Genomic DNA, 14730 nt, shown 5'->3' with positions numbered 1-14730 from the left:
TAGGTGCCACAGGTAAGTTACAGGTGTTGTTAATTACACGAATTAGAGAAGCATCACATGATTTTTCAAACAGTACCAATACTTTTGTCCACCCCCTTTTTTAGGTTTGGTGTGGAATTATATCCAATTTGGCTTTAGGACAATTCTTTTTGTGTTTTTTTCATTGAAGACAAATTAAATGAACAGAATAATACCAAAGAATTTGTGATTGCAATCATTTTCAGGAAGAAACTGAGTATTATCTGACAGAATTGCAGGAGTGCCAATACTTTTGGCCAGCACTGTAGGAGCTGTATTATAGTAGTTATATTCTTATACATAGGGGGCAGTATTATAGTAGATATATTCTTGTACATAGGTGCAGTATTATAGTAGTTATATTCTTGTACATAGGGCAGTATTATAGTAGTTATATTCTTATACATAGGGGGCAGTATTATAGTAGTTATATTCTTGTACATAGGAGGCAGTATTATAGTAGTTATATTCTTGTACATAGAGGGAGTATTATAGTAGTTATATTCATGTACATAGAGGCAGTATTATAGTAGTTATATTCTTGTACATAGAGGCAGTATTATAGTAGTTATATTCTTGTACATAGGGGGCAGTATTATAGTAGTTATATTCTTGTACATAGAGGCAGTATTATAGTAGTTATATTCTTGTACATAGGGGGCAGTATTATAGCAGTTATATTCTTGTACATAGGGGCAGTATTATAGTAGTTATATTCTTGTACATTGGGCAGTATTATAGTAGTTATATTCTTGTACATAGGAACAATATTATATTAGTTATATTCTTGTACATAGGGAGCAGTATTACAGTAGTCATATTCTTGTACATAGGGGGCAGTATTATAGTAGTTATATTCTTGTACATAGAGGCAGTATTATAGTAGTTATATTCTTGTACATAGGGCAGTATTATAGTAGTTATATTCTTGTACATAGGAACAATATTACATTAGTTATATTCTTGTACATAGGGGTCAGTATTATAGTAGTTATATTCTTGTACATAGGGGGCAGTATTATAGTAGCTATATTCTTGTACATAGGGGCAGTATTATAGTAGTTATATTCTTGTACATAGGAACAGTATTATATTAGTTATATTCTTGTACATAGGGAGCAGTATTATAGTAGTTATATTCTTGTACATAGGAGCAGTATTACAGTAGTTATATTCTTGTACATAGGAGCAGTATTATAGTAGTTATATTCTTGTACATAGGAGCAGTATTATAGTAGTTATATTCTTGTACATAGGGGCAGTATTATAGTAGTTATATTCTTGTACATAGGGGCAGTATTATAGTAGTTATATTCTTGTACATAGGGGACAGTATTATAGTAGTTATATTCTTGTACATTGGAGCAGTATTATAATAGTTATATTCTTGTACATTAGGGCAGTATTATAGTAGTTATATTCTTGAACATAGGGGCAGTTTTATAGTAGTTATATTCCTGAATGGAGGAGCAGTATTATAGTGGTTATATTCCTGCACTTAGGGGGCAGTATTATAGTAGTTATATTCTTGTACATAGGGTCAGTATTATAGTAGTTATATTCTTGTACATAGGGCGCAGTATTATAGTAGTTATATTCTTGTACAAAGGGGCAGTATTATAGTAGTTATATTCTTGTACATAGGGGCAGTATTATAGTAGTTATATTCTTGTACATAGGGGCAGTATTATAGTAGTTATATTCTTGTACATAGGAACAGTATTATATTATATTCTTGTACATAGGGAGCAGTATTACAGTAGTTATATTCTTGTACGTAGGAGCAGTATTATAGTAGTTATATTCTTGTACATAGGGGGCAGTATTATAGTAGTTATATTCCTGTACATAGGAGCAGTATTATAGTAGTTATATTCTTGTACATAGGGGACAGTATTATATTAGTTAGATTCTTGTACATAGGAGTAGTATTATAGTAGTTATATTCTTGTACAGAGGAGCAGTATTATAGTAGTTATATTCTTGTACATAGGAGCAGTATTATATTAGTTATATGCTTGTACATAGGGGCAGTATTACAATAGTTATATTCTTGTACATAGGAGCAGTATTATAGTAGTTATATCCTTGTACATAGGGGACAGTATTATAGTAGCTGTATTCTTGTACATTGGAGCAGTATTATAATAGTTATATTCTTTTACATTAGGGAAGTATTATAGTAGTTATATTCTTGTACATAGGGGCAGTATTATAGTAGTTATATTCTTGTACATAGGAACAGTATTATATTAGTTATATTCTTGTACATAGGGAGCAGTATTACAGTAGTTATATTCTTGTACATAGGGGACAGTATTATAGTAGTTATATTCTTGTACATTGGAGCAGTATTATAGTAGTTATATTCTTGTACATAGGGTCAGTATTATAGTAGTTATATTCTTGTACATAGGGGCAGTATTATGGTAGTTATATTCTTGTACATAAGAGCAGTAATATAGTAATTATATTCTTGTACATAGGGGCAGTATTATAGTAGTTATATTCTTGTACATAGGGGCAGTATTATAGTAGTTATATTCTTGTACATAGGGTCAGTATTATAGTAGTTATATTTTTTTACATAAGAGTAGTAATATAGTAGTTATATTCTTGTACATAAGGGCAGTATTATAGTAGTTATATTCTTGTACATATGGGCAGTATTATAGTAGTTATATTCTTGTACATAGGGGCGGTATTATAGTAGTTATATTCTTGTACATAGGGTCAGTATTATAGTAGTTATATTCTTGTACATAGGGGGCAGTATTATAGTAGTTATATTCTTGTACAAAGGGGCAGTATTATAGTAGTTATATTCTTGTACATAGGGGCAGTATTATAGTAGTTATATTCTTGTACATAGGCACAGTTTATATTAGTTATATTCTTGTACATAGGGAGCAGTATTACAGTAGTTATATTCTTGTACGTAGGAGCAGTATTATAGTAGTTATATTCTTGTACATAGGAGCAGTATTACAGTAGTTATATTCTTGTACATAGGAGCAGTATTATAGTAGTTATATTCTTGTACATAGGGGCAGTATTATAGTAGTTATATATTCTTGTACATTGGGCAGTATTATAGTAGTTATATTCTTGTACATAGGAACAATATTATATTAGTTATATTCTTGTACATAGGGAGCAGTATTATAGTCGTCATATTCTTGTACATAGGGGGCAGTATTATAGTAGTTATATTCTTGTACATAGAGGCAGTATTATAGTAGTTATATTCTTGTACATAGGGGGACAGTATTATAGCAGTTATATTCTTGTACATAGGGGCAGTATTATAGTAGTTATATTCTTGTACATTGGGCAGTATTATAGTAGTTATATTCTTGTACATAGGAACAATATTATATTAGTTATATTCTTGTACATAGGGGGCAGTATTATAGTAGTTATATTCTTGTAAATAGGGGGCAGTATTATAGTAGCTATATTCTTGTACATAGGGGCAGTATTATAATAGTTATATTCTTTTACATTAGGGCAGTATTATAGTAGTTATATTCTTGTACATAGGGGCAGTATTATAGTAGTTATATTCTTGTACATAGGAACAGTATTATATTAGTTATATTCTTGTACAAAGGGAGCAGTATTACAGTAGTTATATTCTTGTACATAGGAGCAGTATTATAGTCGTTATATTCTTGTACATAGGAGCAGTATTATAGTAGTTATATTCTTGTACATAGGAGCAGTATTATAGTAGTTATATTCTTGTACATAGGGGCAGTATTATAGTAGTTATATTCTTGTACATTGGAGCAGTATTATAATAGTTATATTCTTGTACATTAGGGCAGTATTATAGTAGTTTTATTCTTGTACATAGGAGGCAGTATTATAGTAGTTATATTCTTGAACATAGGGGCAGTTTTATAGTAGTTATATTCCTGTACTTAGGGGGCAGTATTATAGTAGTTATTGTCTTGTACATAGGAGCAGTATTATAGTAGTTATATTCTTGTACATAGGAGCAGTATTATAGTAGTTATATTCTTGTACATAGGGGCAGTATTATAGTAGTTATATTCTTGTACATAGGAACAGTATTATATTAGTTATATTCTTGTACATAGGGGGCAGTATTATAGTAGTTTTATTCTTGTACATAGGAGGCAGTGTTATAGTAGTTATATTCTTGTACATAGGAGCAGTATTATAGTAGTTATATTCTTGTACATAGAGGCAGTATTATAGTAGTTATATTCTTGTACATAAGGGGCAGTATTATAGTAGTTATATTCTTGTACATAGGGTCAGTATTATAGTAGTTATTTTCTTGTACATAGGGTCAGTATTATAGTAGTTATATTCTTGTACATAGGGGGCAGTATTATAGTAGTTATATTCTTGTACAAAGGGGCAGTATTATAGTAGTTATATTCCTGTACATAGGGGCAGTATTATAGTAGTTATATTCTTGTACATAGGAACAGTATTATATTAGTTATATTCTTGTACATAGGAGCAGTATTTTATTAGTTATATTCTTGTACATAGGAGCAGTGTTATAGTAGTTATATTTTTGTACATAGGAGCAGTATTATAGTAGTTATATTCTTGTAGATTGGAGCAGTATTATAATAGTTATATTTTTGTACATTAGGGCAGTATTATAGTAGTTTTATTCTTGTACATAGGAGGCAGTATTATAATAGTTATATTCTTGAACATAGGGGCAGTTTTATAGTAGTTATATTCTAGAATGTAGGAGCATTTTTTATAGTAGTTATATTCCTGTACTTAGGGGGCAGTTTTATAGTAGTTATAGTCTTGTACATAGGAGCAGTATTATAGTAGTTATATTCTTGTACATAGGAGCAGTATTATAGTACTTATATTCTTGTACATAGGGGCAGTATTATAGTAGTTATATTCTTGTACATAGGAGCAGTATTATAGTAGTTATATTCTTGTACATTGGGCAGTATTATAGTAGTTATATTCTTGTACATTGGAACAATATTATATTAGTTATATTCTTGTACATAGGGAGCAGTATTACAGTAGTTTTATTCTTGTACATAGGAGGCAGTATTATAGTAGTTATATTCTTGAACATAGGGGCAGTTTTATAGTAGTTATATTCCTGTACTTAGGGGGCAGTATTATAGTAGTTATTGTCTTGTACATAGGAGCAGTATTATAGTAGTTATATTCTTGTACATAGGAGCAGTATTATAGTAGTTATATTCTTGTACATAGGGGCAGTATTATAGTAGTTATATTCTTGAACATAGGGGCAGTTTTATAGTAGTTATATTCCTGTACTTAGGGGGCAGTATTATAGTAGTTATTGTCTTGTACATAGGAGCAGTATTATAGTAGTTATATTCTTGTACATAGGAGCAGTATTATAGTAGTTATATTCTTGTACATAGGGGCAGTATTATAGTAGTTATATTCTTGTACATAGGAACAGTATTATATTAGTTATATTCTTGTACATAGGGGGCAGTATTATAGTAGTTTTATTCTTGTACATAGGAGGCAGTGTTATAGTAGTTATATTCTTGTACATAGGAGCAGTATTATAGTAGTTATATTCTTGTACATAGAGGCAGTATTATAGTAGTTATATTCTTGTACATAAGGGGCAGTATTATAGTAGTTATATTCTTGTACATAGGGTCAGTATTATAGTAGTTATTTTCTTGTACATAGGGTCAGTATTATAGTAGTTATATTCTTGTACATAGGGGGCAGTATTATAGTAGTTATATTCTTGTACAAAGGGGCAGTATTATAGTAGTTATATTCCTGTACATAGGGGCAGTATTATATTAGTTATATTCTTGTACATAGGAGCAGTATTTTATTAGTTATATTCTTGTACATAGGAGCAGTGTTATAGTAGTTATATTTTTGTACATAGGAGCAGTATTATAGTAGTTATATTCTTGTAGATTGGAGCAGTATTATAATAGTTATATTTTTGTACATTAGGGCAGTATTATAGTAGTTTTATTCTTGTACATAGGAGGCAGTATTATAATAGTTATATTCTTGAACATAGGGGCAGTTTTATAGTAGTTATATTCTAGAATGTAGGAGCATTTTTTATAGTAGTTATATTCCTGTACTTAGGGGGCAGTATTATAGTAGTTATAGTCTTGTACATAGGAGCAGTATTATAGTAGTTATATTCTTGTACATAGGAGCAGTATTATAGTACTTATATTCTTGTACATAGGGGCAGTATTATAGTAGTTATATTCTTGTACATAGGAGCAGTATTATAGTAGTTATATTCTTGTACATTGGGCAGTATTATAGTAGTTATATTCTTGTACATTGGAACAATATTATATTAGTTATATTCTTGTACATAGGGAGCAGTATTACAGTAGTTATATTCTTGTACATAGGGGGCAGTATTATAGTAGTTATATTCTTGTACATAGAGGCAGTATTATAGTAGTTATATTCTTGTACATAGGGGGCAGTATTATAGCAGTTATATTCTTGTACATAGGGCAGTATTATAGTAGTTATATTCTTGTACATTGGGCAGTATTATAGTAGTTATATTCTTGTACATATGAACAATATTATATTAGTTATATTCTTGTACATAGGGGGCAGTATTATAGTAGTTATATTCTTGTACATAGAGGCAGTATTATAGTAGTTATATTCTTGTACATAGGGTCAGTATTATAGTAGTTATTTTCTTGTACATAGGGTCAGTATTATAGTAGTTATATTCTTGTACAAAGGGGCAGTATTATAGTAGTTATATTCCTGTACATAAGGGCAGTATTATAGTAATTATATTCTTGTACATAGGAACAGTATTATATTAGTTATATTCTTGTACATAGGGAGCAGTATTACAGTAGTTATATTCTTGTACGTAGGAGCAGTATTATAGTAGTTATATTCTTGTACATTGGAGCAGTATTATAATAGTTATATTCTTGTACATTAGGGCAGTATTATAGTAGTTTTATTCTTGTACATAGGAGGCAGTATTATAATAGTTATATTCTTGAACATAGGGGCAGTATTATAGTAGTTATATTCTAGAATGTAGGAGCAGTTTTTATAGTAGTTATATTCCTGTACTTAGGGGGCAGTATTATAGTAGTTATAGTCTTGTACATAGGAGCAGTATTATAGTAGTTATATTCCTGTACATAGGAGCAGTATTATAGTACTTATATTCTTGTACATAGGGGCAGTATTATAGTAGTTATATTCTTGTACATAGGAGCAGTATTATAGTAGTTATATTCTTGTACATTGGGCAGTATTATAGTAGTTATATTCTTGTACATTGGAACAATATTATATTAGTTATATTCTTGTACATAGGGAGCAGTATTACAGTAGTTATATTCTTGTACATAGGGGGCAGTATTATAGTAGTTATATTCTTGTACATAGAGGCAGTATTATAGTAGTTATATTCTTGTACATAGGGGGCAGTATTATAGCAGTTATATTCTTGTACATAGGGCAGTATTATAGTAGTTATATTCTTGTACATTGGGCAGTATTATAGTAGTTATATTCTTGTACATATGAACAATATTATATTAGTTATATTCTTGTACATAGGGGGCAGTATTATAGTAGTTATATTCTTGTACATAGGGGCAGTATTATAGTAGTTATATTCTTGTACATAGGAACAGTATTATATTAGTTATATTCTTGTACATAGGGAGCAGTATTATAGTAGTTATATTCTTGTACATAGGAGCAGTATTATAGTAGTTATATTCTTGCACATAGGAGCAGTATTATAGTAGTTATATTCTCGTACATAGGAGCAGTATTTTAGTAGTTATATTCTTGTACATAGGGACAGTATTATATTAGTTATATTCTTGTACATAGGGGCAGTATTATATTAGTTATATTCTTGTACATAGGGGACAGTATTATAGTAGTTATATTCTTGTACATTGGAGCAGTATTATAATAGTTATATTCTTGTACATTAGGGCAGTATTATAGTAGTTATATGCTTGAACATAGGGGCAGTTTTATAGTAGTTATATTCTTGAATGTAGGAGCAGTATTGTAGTTATATTCCTCTACTTAGGGGGCAGTATTATAGTAGTTATATTCTTGTACATAGGGGCAGTATTATAGTAGTTATATTCTTGTACATTGGAGCAGTATTATAATAGTTATATTCTTGTACATAGGGGGCAGTATTATAGTAGTTATATTCTTGTACATAGGGAGCAGTATTATAGTAGTTATATTCTTGAACATAGGGGCAGTATTATAATAGTTATATTCTTGTACATAGGGGCAGTATTATAGTAGTTATATTCTTGAACATAGGAGCAGTATTATAGTAGTTATATTCCTGTACTTAGGAGGCAGTATTATAGTAGTTATATTCTTATACATAGGGGACAGTATTATAGTAGTTATATTTTTGTACATAGGGGGCAGTATTATAGTAGTTATATTCTTGTACATAGGAGCAATATTATAGTAGTTATATTCTTGTACATAGGGGCAGTATTATAGTAGTTATATTCTTGAATGTAGGAGAAGTATTATAGTAGTTATATTCCTGTACTTAGGGGGCAGTATTATAGTAGTTATATTCTTGTACATTGGAGCAGTATTATAATAGTTATATTCTTGTACATTAGGGCAGTATTATAGTAGTTATATTCCTGTACTTAGGGGGCAGTATTATAGTAGGTATATTCCTGTACATAGGAGGCAGTATTATAGTAGGTATATGCTTGTACATAGGGGGCAGTATTATAGTAGTTATATTCTTGTACATAGAAGGCAGTATTATAGTAGTTATATTCTTGTACATAGGGGGCAGTATTATAGTATGTATATTCTTGTACATAGGGGGCAGTATTATAGTAGTTATATTCCTTTACATAGGAGGCTGTATTATAGTAGTTATATTCTTGTACATAGGGGCAGTATTATAGTAGTTATATTCTTGTACATTAGGGCAGTAGTATAGTAGTTATATTCTTGAACATAGGAGCAGTATTATAGTAGTTATATTCCTGTACATTGGAGCAGTATTATAATAGTTATATTCTTGTACATTAGGGCAGTATTATAGTAGTTATATTCCTGTACATTGGAGCAGTATTATAGTAGTTATATTCTTGTACATAGGGGGCAGTATTATAGTAGTTATATTCTTGTACATAGAGGACAGTATTATAGTAGTTATATTCTTGAACATAGGGGCAGTATTATAGTAGTTATATTCTTGAATGTAGGAGCAGTATTATAGTAGTTATATTCCTGTACTTAGGGGGCAGTATTATAGTAGTTATATTCTTGTTCATTGGAGCACATAGTTACATAGTTTATAGTTACATAGTTTATAAGGCTGAAAAAAGACAAGCGTCCATCCAGTTCAGCCTGTTTCTTGTGCACTGCAGCTATTCCACAGCGTTGATCCAGGGGAAGGCAAAAAAAAAAACATGCGGTATAGGCCAATTTACATCACTGAGGAAAAATTCACTTCCCGACACCAATCTGGCAGTCAGATTAAATCCCTGGATTAATTAACTATCACTAAGCATAAGATGTAATTTTATTGTTCTCAAGAAAGGCGCCCAGGCCTCTCTTGAACTCATTAAGTGAGTTGGACATCACCACTTCCTCTCCCAGAGAGTTCCAGAGTCTCACGGCTCTGACCGTAAAGAATCCCCTTCTATGCTGGTGCAGGAACCTCCTTTCCTCCAGACGCATAGTGTGCCCCCTCGTCTTTGTCACCATCCTTGGTATAAACAGGTCATGGGAGAGATCTCTGTACTGCCCCCTGATGTATTTATACATGTTTATGAGGTCTCCCCTAAGCCTTCTCTTTTCCAACGTAAATAGGCCTAATTTGGACAACCTCTCTGGGTATTCTAGTCCCTCCATTCCCTTTATTACCTTAGTTGCCCTCCTTTGTACCCTCTCTAGCTCCAATATGTCTTTCCTGAGCCCCGGAGCCCAGAACTGTGCACAATATTCTAAGTGCGGCCTTACCAGCGCTTTATACACAGGAAGAACAATGTTCTCATCATATGCCCCTATTCCTCTTCTGATGCATGCCATGACTCTATTTGCCTTCGCAGCTGCTGCCTGACACTGGGCACTCCAATTTAATTTGCTATTAACCAAGACGCCCAGGTCCTTCTCCATGTCAGATTTCCCCAACGGTTTCCCATTTAATATGTGTGGGTGACTGCTGTTTTTCTTTCCCATGTGCATGACCTTACATTTATCTGCATTGAACCCCATTTGCCATTTTTTGGCCCAACTCCCCAATTTATCTAAATCCTCCTGTAGCTGTGCCCTATCCTCATCTGTATTAACTACTTTACAAAGTTTAGCATCATCTGCAAATATTGCTATTTTACTATGCAACCCTTCCACTAGATCATTAATAAATATATTAAATAATATAGGGCCCAAGACAGACCCTTGAGGCCCCCCGCTAGTAACCCTGACACACCCTGAGCTTACTCCATTGATAACCACCCTCTGCTTTCTATCACTCAGCCAGCTATTTACCCACTTGCACACATTATCTCCCAGACCAAGCATTCTCATTATCGCAGTATTATAATATTTATATTCTTGTACATAGGGGCAGTATTATAGTAGTTATATTCTTGTACATAGGGGCAGTATTATAGTAGTTATATTCTTGTACATGGGGGCAGTATTATAGTAGTTATATTCTTGTACATAGGGGCAGTATTATAGTAGTTATATTCTTGTACATAGGAGCAGTATTATAGTAGTTATATTCTTGTACATAGGGGCAGTATTATAGTAGTTATATTCTTGTACATAGGGGCAGTATTATAGTAGTTATATTCTTGTACATAGGAGCAGTATTATAGTAGTTGTATTCTTGTACATAGGGGCAGTATTATAGTAGTTATATTCTTGTACATAGGGGCAGTAGTATAGTAGTTATATTCTTGTACATGGGGGCAGTATTATAGTAGTTATATTCTTGTACATAGGGGCAGTATTATAGTAGTTATATTCTTGTACATAGGAGCAGTATTATAGTAGTTATATTCTTGTACATAGGGGCAGTATTATAGTAGTTATATTCTTGTACATAGGGGCAGTATTATAGTAGTTATATTCTTGTACATAGGGGCAGTATTATAGTAGTTATATTCTTGTACATGGGGGCAGTATTATAGTAGTTATATTCTTGTACATAGGAGCAGTATTATAGTAGTTATATTCTTGTACATAGGAGCAGTATTATAGTAGTTATATTCTTGTACATAGGGGCAGTATTATAGTAGTTATATTCTTGTACATAGGAGCAGTATTATAGTAGTTATATTCTTGTACATAGGGGCAGTATTATAGTAGTTATATTCTTGTACATAGGGGCAGTATTATAGTAGTTATATTCTTGTACATAGGAGCAGTATTATAGTAGTTATATTCTTGTACATGGGGGCAGTATTATAGTAGTTATATTCTTGTACATAGGAGCAGTATTATAGTAGTTATATTCTTGTACATGGGGGCAGTATTATAGTAGTTATATTCTTGTACATAGGAGCAGTATTATAGTAGTTATATTCTTGTACATAGGAGCAGTATTATAGTAGTTATATTCTTGTACATAGGAGCAGTATTATAGTAGTTATATTCTTGTACATGGGGGCAGTATTATAGTAGTTATATTCTTGTACATAGGAGCAGTATTATAGTAGTTATATTCTTGTACATAGGAGCAGTATTATAGTAGTTATATTCTTGTACATAGGAGCAGTATTATAGTAGTTATATTCTTGTACATAGGGGCAGTATTATAGTAGTTATATTCTTGTACATAGGAGCAGTATTATAGTAGTTATATTCTTGTACATAGGAGCAGTATTATAGTAGTTATATTCTTGTACATAGGAGCAGTATTATAGTAGTTATATTCTTGTACATGGGAGCAGTATTATAGTAGTTATATTCTTGTACATAGGAGCAGTATTATAGTAGTTATATTCTTGTACATAGGAGCAGTATTATAGTAGTTATATTCTTGTACATAGGGGCAGTATTATAGTAGTTATATTCTTGTACATAGGAGCAGTATTATAGTAGTTATATTCTTGTACATGGAGGCAGTATTATAGTAGTTATATTCTTGTACATAGGAGCAGTATTATAGTAGTTATATTCTTGTACATAGGAGCAGTATTATAGTAGTTATATTCTTGTACATAGGGGCAGTATTATAGTAGTTATATTCTTGTACATAGGGGCAGTATTATAGTAGTTATATTCTTGTACATAGGGGCAGTAGTATAGTAGTTATATTCTTGAACATAGGAGCAGTATTATAGTAGTTATATTCTTGTACATAGGGGCAGTATTATAGTAGTTATATTCTTGTACATAGGGGCAGTAGTATAGTAGTTATATTCTTGAACATAGGAGCAGGACTGAATTTAGATAAAGTGTGACCCCGGGCAAAATTAAAAGTGGGGCCCCCAATGCTTGCATATTGCACCATCAAATAGAAACATTTAGCATGCATTTACGTGTGCTGATTTCAGACCTTTTAACAACCACTGATCAACCATATTCGATCAACCATATTCTTGTTGTTTGGCGCTTGTTTCCTGGCCTTATATTGTAATGAAATGGCCGGGTTCGTTACAATGTATCAATTGTCAACATTGATACATTGTAGCGAAACCTCAGTTATGTGAGCAGAACAAGGTCAGAAAAGGTTCAGCATAAAGAAGGTAATTAAGATGGAGCCATCAGCGAGCAGTGATCTTGACAATGGTGAAAAGTTGAAACACACAGACCCACATTTACTATATCGATGCACGGGAAATCACTGACAACAAGCACAAGTTTTGAAAATGATGAAGAGTTTAAACCCACATTCACTAATGCCGTCTAAGGGCATGTTCACACAAACGTTATATTTGGTCCCTGTGCTTCTGTTTATGGCCTCCAGAACTGATGTGAAAATTATATGGCCTTTGTCGCCATCTGGTGATGAAAAGAGTGAATATCATCCATGAATATTTCATTTTTTGTAGAGTCACAAATAGCGGAACAACTAAGACCCCTCCACCCAGTCCCATGTAAAGAAAGCACAGTCCTTGTACCATGAGAAGTTATGTAAGTTTCTAATAGACTTTGGAGGAATTTATCTGGACGTGCGCCAGAACCGTGGAGGAAAAAAAAGACCAACATTTTGTTATATGTCTCATATATGCAAGAATATGACCCTTTATTTGTTTCAATCTTCTGCCTTTCTCACAATTTTTTTTTCTTAAAACCAGCCAGGACAGCAGCCCAACAAATTAGCTATAATTTATGCCATAAATTGATATAATAGATGCCAGAGATGCGTAAAATAAATAAAAGTCGTTAACCCATCACTAACATCACAGAATATTCATTTATTATCTATGTGATGTTCCATTGTTCATGGCTTTGGGCCTTTTATCAATATAAGAAAGGGTTCTTTACAGTAAGCGCCAGTGGCGTACCGCCAATGGCGGCAGACAACGCGACTGCTATGGGGCCCCTGACCCGGGGGGGCCCTATAGCAGTCCAGGGGTGAACATACCGCCGCCGGTGCAGCTGCGCCGGGTCCCCACCATGCAGCTGCACCAAGGGGCCCGCAAGGTGCAGCAGCTCCCTGCACGTGGCGGTCAGCTGCTGGAGCTGGAGGGTTCGTCCTCTGCTTCCTCCCTGACCCAGGCGCGCGCAGCTTGATGACATCATCATGCAGCTCGCGCCTGGGTCAGGAAGAAAGCTGCCGGCAACCAGGAGGATGCTGCTTCAGGGGAGCGAGCTGAGGTAAGTTGTTGTTTTTTTTACTGAAATGCTGGGGAGGGGAGGTGGGGGGAGAGCAATGGTGGGATGGTGGGATGGTGGGGCTGGGGAGAGGAATGATGGGGCTGGGAAGAGCAATAATGGGGCTGATGGGACTGGGAAGAGGTATGATGGTGCTGGGGAGAGAAATATGGGGGCTGGGGAGAGGGCTGATGGGGCTGGGGAGAGGAATAATGGGGTTGATGGGGCTGGGGCGAGCAATAATGGGGCTGATGGGGCTGGGGAGAGGAATAATGGGGTTGATGGGACTGGGGAGAGCAATAATGGGGCTGATGGGGCTGGGGAGAGGAATGATGGGGCTTGGGATAGAACTAATGGGACTAATGGGGCTGGGAAGAGCAATAATGGGGCTGGGGAGAGGAATGATGGGACTGGGGAGAGGAATAATGGGGTTGATGGGGCTGGGGAGAGGAATAATGGGATGGTGGGGCTAGGGAGAGCAATGATGGGGCTGGGGAGAGGAATGATGGGGCTGGGGAGAGCAATGATGGGGATGGTGGGCTGGGGAGAGCAATGATGGGATGGTGGGGCTGGGTGAGCAATAATGGGGCTAGGGAGAGGAATAATGGAGTTGATGGGGCCGGGGAGAGGAATGATGGGATGATGGGACTGGGGAGAGCAATAAAGGGGCTGATGGGGCTGGGGAGAGGAATGATGGGGCTGGGAAGAGAAATAATGGGGCTGGGGAGAGGAATGATGGGGCTGGGAAGAGCAATAATGGGGCTGATAGGTCTGGGGAGAGCAATGATGGGGATGGTGGGGAAGGGGAGAGCAATGACGTGTTGCTGGGAGAGAGCAATGATGGGGGTGCTGGGAGAGAGCAATGATGGGGGTGCTGGGACAGAGCAA

This window comes from Phyllobates terribilis, unplaced genomic scaffold, assembly GCF_046119375.1.
Source record: "Phyllobates terribilis strain yellow unplaced genomic scaffold, ASM4611937v1 Scaffold_8__6_contigs__length_399053987, whole genome shotgun sequence".
Lineage (NCBI taxonomy): Eukaryota > Metazoa > Chordata > Amphibia > Anura > Dendrobatidae > Phyllobates > Phyllobates terribilis.
Note: the sequence above shows the minus strand (reverse complement) of the source record.